A 6,000-nucleotide genomic window follows, 5' to 3' on the forward strand; every position below is an offset into this window, starting at 1 on the left:
GTCAATGTGAAGAGCTTAACGTGAACTTTGTGTAGGCGTCAGCATTCTCCTGGTTTCCCAGCATCTGTAAATTTAATGCCAGTGGTCAAGCCACTGAGGAAGCCGCCATCTCTCTACCTTGAAACCATGTTGGCCAGGGTTACCAACACTGCTCAAGGCCACACTGACTGACCGTGAAGCCTCCTCTTCTCCTGGTAGTCTCAGCGGTGTAGGATGTTTGTGCTGACGGTCACTACTTTGCTATGGAAGTATTCCTCCGCCTCCAGGCTGCTACAGGTCCTCTCAAAGTAATCTTCTCGTTCAGCGAATACACAAAATTCCTTCATTCAAACTCTATACGTGGAAATACACCTGCCCCCCTCCCTGCACTCCCCACTGCACGGTCCGAACACGACGCCTGGAATCAGTTGTCTGCTCTGGACACTTGGCGTGCCTTCCCCAGTGAGCTGCCGCCTCACGAGGAGGACAGGAACATGTGTGTCTCCTTGTAAAGTTGTGCTACACTGAAGAACCTTTAACATTTCCTTGCTGATGAAACGGTGTATTTCCCTGGCCAGCCTTCCTGGTGGCTCTTCACCGACCACGAACTGTATCATCTATGTCTCCATGATCATCACCCCTTCCCCCCAACGCGTCAATCAATGTACAGTGGTTACATGGCCAGCCTCTACATGCAGTGGCGCAGCATCCACACCTCGCAGTCTGTGAGGACTTTTATACGGCCAGGTTACCACACACCTGTGCCACATACAGCCACCTGTACCACCTTCAGGATGTTACCACACACTTGTGCCACATACAGCCACCTGTACCACCTTCAGGATGTTAACACACACCTGTGCCACATACAGCCACCTGTACCACCTTCAGGATGTTAACACACACCTGTGCCACATACAGCCACCTGTACCACCTTCAGGATGTTACCACACACCTATGCCACATACAGCCACCTGTACCACCTTCTGGATGTTCTCGTTTCTATCCTGTCAGGACTACATTTGAGTCCGACCTGCTGAAGTTAGCAAGGCAAGAGTCTACACCTCCTTAACCATTCTACAACTTCCTGTAAGTTTTGCTTCTTGTACCTCACAGAACTCTGCAACAAGAAACATTTTCATCACATCAAAAGAGAATTTAAACACTTCTTCCAAGTCCAACTACAACCCCTCGCGTGTCCACAACTAACTGTCCACCCGGGTTGTAGTCAGGTGTCAACAACTGACCGTCCGAAATACATATATGTTTACAAGAACGTTCCAGGCACCACACAGGCCCGGGTCCGTGTGTTCAGAACTTCCTGAAGTGTGTATGATCTAAGTTATCGTATGATGGCGACATGATGTGCTGCTTACCCTGTGTTGTGTATGTTGTATAACTGTACGTTAATAAGTAGGAAGGATGTTGTAGAAGTTATTCTTGGCAGTGTATGATCTTCCCTCTGTATGCCAGTGAGTATGATGTATTACTCTCAAGTGTCTATATATATATATATATATATATATATATATATATATATATATATATATATATATATATGCTTGTGGCATGAGAAGAGTGGGAGGTGGGTTGATTAGAAAGGGTAGTGAGTGGTGGGATGAAGAAGTAAGAGTATTAGTGAAAGAGAAGAGAGAGGCATTTGGACGATTTTTGCAGGGAAAAAATGCAATTGAGTGGGAGAAGTATAAAAGAAAGAGACAGGAGGTCAAGAGAAAGGTGCAAGAGGTGAAAAAAAGGGCAAATGAGAGTTGGGGTGAGAGAGTATCATTAAATTTTAGGGAGAATAAAAAGATGTTCTGGAAGGAGGTAAATAAAGTGCGTAAGACAAGGGAGCAAATGGGAACTTCAGTGAAGGGCGCAAATGGGGAGGTGATAACAAGTAGTGGTGATGTGAGAAGGAGATGGAGTGAGTATTTTGAAGGTTTGTTGAATGTGTTTGATGATAGAGTGGCAGATATAGGGTGTTTTGGTCGAGGTGGTGTGCGAAGTGAGAGGGTTAGGGAAAATGATTTGGTAAACAGAGAAGAGGTAGTGAAAGCTTTGCGGAAGATGAAAGCCGGCAAGGCAGCAGGTTTGGATGGTATTGCAGTGGAATTTATTAAAAAAGGGGGTGACTGTATTGTTGACTGGTTGGTAAGGTTATTTAATGTATGTATGACTCATGGTGAGGTGCCTGAGGATTGGCGGAATGCGTGCATAGTGCCATTGTACAAAGGCAAAGGGGATAAGAGTGAGTGCTCAAATTACAGAGGTATAAGTTTGTTGAGTATTCCTGGTAAATTATATGGGAGGGTATTGATTGAGAGGGTGAAGGCATGTACAGAGCATCAGATTGGGGAAGAGCAGTGTGGTTTCAGAAGTGGTAGAGGATGTGTGGATCAGGTGTTTGCTTTGAAGAATGTATGTGAGAAATACTTAGAAAAGCAAATGGATTTGTATGTAGCATTTATGGATCTGGAGAAGGCATATGATAGAGTTGATAGAGATGCTCTGTGGAAGGTATTAAGAATATATGGTGTGGGAGGAAAGTTGTTAGAAGCAGTGAAAAGTTTTTATCGAGGATGTAAGGCATGTGTACGTGTAGGAAGAGAGGAAAGTGATTGGTTCTCAGTGAATGTAGGTTTGCGGCAGGGGTGTGTGATGTCTCCATGGTTGTTTAATTTGTTTATGGATGGGGTTGTTAGGGAGGTAAATGCAAGACTTTTGGAAAGAGGGGCAAGTATGAAGTCTGTTGGGGATGAGAGAGCTTGGGAAGTGAGTCAGTTGTTGTTCGCTGATGATACAGCGCTGGTGGCTGATTCATGTGAGAAACTGCAGAAGCTGGTGACTGAGTTTGGTAAAGTGTGTGGAAGAAGAAAGTTAAGAGTAAATGTGAATAAGAGCAAGGTTATTAGGTACAGTAGGGTTGAGGGTCAAGTCAATTGGGAGGTGAGTTTGAATGGAGAAAAACTGGAGGAAGTGAAGTGTTTTAGATATCTGGGAGTGGATCTGGCAGCGGATGGAACCATGGAAGCGGAAGTGGATCATAGGGTGGGGGAGGGGGCGAAAATTCTGGGGCCTTGAAGAATGTGTGGAAGTCGAGAACATTATCTCGGAAAGCAAAAATGGGTATGTTTGAAGGAATAGTGGTTCCAACAATGTTGTATGGTTGCGAGGCGTGGGCTATGGATAGAGTTGTGCGCAGGAGGATGGATGTGCTGGAAATGAGATGTTTGAGGACAATGTGTGGTGTGAGGTGGTTTGATCGAGTGAGTAACGTAAGGGTAAGAGAGATGTGTGGATATAAAAAGAGCGTGGTTGAGAGAGCAGAAGAGGGTGTTTTGAAGTGGTTTGGGCACATGGAGAGAATGAGTGAGGAAAGATTGACCAAGAGGATATATGTGTCGGAGGTGGAGGGAACGAGGAGAAGAGGGAGACCAAATTGGAGGTGGAAAGATGGAGTGAAAAAGATTTTGTGTGATCGGGGCCTGAACATGCAGGAGGGTGAAAGGAGGGCAAGGAATAGAGTGAATTGGAGCGATGTGGTATACCGGGGTTGACGTGCTGTCAGTGGATTGAATCAAGGCATGTGAAGCGTCTGGGGAAAACCATGGAAAGCTGTGTAGGTATGTATATTTGCGTGTGTGGACGTATGTATATACATGTGTATGGGGGGGGCTGGGCCATTTCTTTCGTCTGTTTCCTTGCGCTACCTCGCAAACGCGGGAGACAGCGACAAAGTATAAAAAAAAAAAAAAAAAAAAAATATATATATATATATATATATATATATATATATATATATATATATATATATATATATATATGTTGTATAACTCTATGTTGTGCATAATGTGGACGTCTACAAGATGACTAGTACTGTTTGTATCATGAAGTTGGTGGAGGTAAACATTGTCTGGTAGCCTGGTGTAGTGACTGCATCACGCCCTCACCACTCTCTCCACGTACTGCTATTTTGGAGATTTTGGAGGTATTTATTTCCTCCTCTCATTCGTAAGGGGGTAGCGAGGCTCAACCAGACCTAGTCACGGGGTCCCGTGCAAGCAGGGTAGCACTGCCAGGGGAAGAGATGACGCTGTCTTCCCTCTACAGAACCAGTAATGGGAGAACTCTTCTGTGGCACCACCATGCCCACACCACCTGGCCAGAACACGCCAACGTGGAACTAACGTCAAACATTCCAGTCTTAATGATAAAAGGATAAGACACGACGTGATCAGCGAGACGTCTGCGAAGAAATGAGACACTCTACTAAGAACCAAATAACCAAAGGCCACGTTCCCCACTCGAAAGATGCAGGGAGCATAAACCAGAGCAAAGAACATGGAGAAGGTCTACACGAGATTGAGGGAGACGATCCTGTGAAGGAGACGAAAACGATTTGCAGGAAGCAACATACTCACCAAAGCTGCTACCCATCGATGGCTGGCATTAACATCAGACACGTTTAAAATTGCTCAAAGTCGTACGAGGTAAACTGACTGATCTTATGGCATCGACTAACCTATATAACCCAGGACAACAGGCCTCCGTGTCTCTCTCTGACCACTCTGGTGAGGTCATACAGGCCCTGGGCAGCATGCACAATAACGACGTGTTATATACAGACACTTCGAGCCAAATCATTTGACAACTACGACCATTGTGCCATACCACATAGAATGTGTATGATGGGAATCACCGGCAAAACTGTAAGTCGGATATACAACTTGATAACTAACACATCACAACACGTTGTATATACAACTTGATAACTAACACATCACAACACGTTGTATATACAACTTGATAACTAACACATCACAACACGTTGTATATACAACTTGATAACTAACACATCACAACACATTGTATATACAACTTGATAACTAACACATCACAACACATTGTATATACAACTTGATAACTAACACATCACAACACGTTGTATATACTTGTTAACCAACAGATCACAACACATTGTATATACAACTTGTTAACTAACAGATCACAACACATTGTATATACAACTTGTTAACCAACAGATCACAACACATTGTATATACAACTTGTTAACTAAAAGATCACAACACATTGTATATACAACTTGATAACTAACACATCACAACACATTGTATATACAACTTGATAACTAACACATCACACGTTGTATATACTTGTTAACCAACAGATCACAACACATTGTATATACAACTTGATAACTAACACATCACAACACATTGTATATACAACTTGATAACTAACACATCACAACACGTTGTATATACAACTTGATAACTAACACATCACAACACGTTGTATATACAACTTGATAACTAACACATCACAACACGTTGTATATACAACTTGATAACTAACACATCACAACACGTTGTATATACAACTTGATAACTAACACATCACAACACATTGTATATACAACTTGATAACTAACACATCACAACACGTTGTATATACAACTTGATAACTAACACATCACAACACATTGTATATACAACTTGATAACTAACACATCACAACACATTGTATATACAACTTGATAACTAACACATCACAACACATTGTATATACAACTTGATAACTAACACATCACAACACGTTGTATATACTTGTTAACCAACAGATCACAACACATTGTATATACAACTTGTTAACTAACAGATCACAACACATTGTATATACAACTTGTTAACCAACAGATCACAACACATTGTATATACAACTTGTTAACTAAAAGATCACAACACATTGTATATACAACTTGATAACTAACACATCACAACACATTGTATATACAACTTGATAACTAACACATCACACGTTGTATATACTTGTTAACCAACAGATCACAACACATTGTATATACAACTTGATAACTAACACATCACAACACACTGTATATACAACTTGATAACTAACACATCACAACACATTGTATATACAACTTGATAACTAACACATCACAACACATTGTATATACAACTTGATAACTAACACATC

The sequence above is a fragment of the Panulirus ornatus genome, chromosome 37 (assembly GCF_036320965.1).
Source record: "Panulirus ornatus isolate Po-2019 chromosome 37, ASM3632096v1, whole genome shotgun sequence".
Lineage (NCBI taxonomy): Eukaryota > Metazoa > Arthropoda > Malacostraca > Decapoda > Palinuridae > Panulirus > Panulirus ornatus.